This window comes from Prinia subflava, chromosome 22, assembly GCF_021018805.1.
Source record: "Prinia subflava isolate CZ2003 ecotype Zambia chromosome 22, Cam_Psub_1.2, whole genome shotgun sequence".
NCBI classification, from domain to species: Eukaryota; Metazoa; Chordata; class Aves; order Passeriformes; family Cisticolidae; genus Prinia; species Prinia subflava.
Window position 1 is genome coordinate 287,610 of NC_086268.1, and position 496 is coordinate 288,105.

The window sequence follows — 496 nt, forward strand, 5'->3', positions numbered from 1 at the left end:
TCCTCTTCCCAAACCACATCCTACTGCTTGCAAGTGCACAAAAGCTGCCTGGCAATGCCAAGTGTTGGCTGGGGGGAGGAAGCGTGCCTCCGGGTGGGTGATGGCCTGGGGGCTCTATTCAAGAGCTCCGTGTTTCCATTCATTGAAGGTCAAGCACCCCAAGCAATGAGTTGAAGGCCTCATCCCACATACAACAAGGGGAGAAACAAGCCGAAAAAGCAGCACCCTGGTTGCATTCTGGCACTGCAGCACCCTGGTTGCTGCTAGGACACTGGCAGCCAGAGTGCCTGTGGATACTGGCAGTTCTGCTTTGTCATAAAGTCACCAGGAGAGTGCAAGAATCTCCCACAGGAGCAGTTTATTCCTAAGTACTAGGGAAACACTGCCTGACAGGATGGTGGAACCATCCTAAGGCAGCTCTGCTAATGACAACACATTTTGTACAAGAGGAACCTTCAGGCAGAACCCTAGAGTGAAATAAAGACATGGAAGGAGC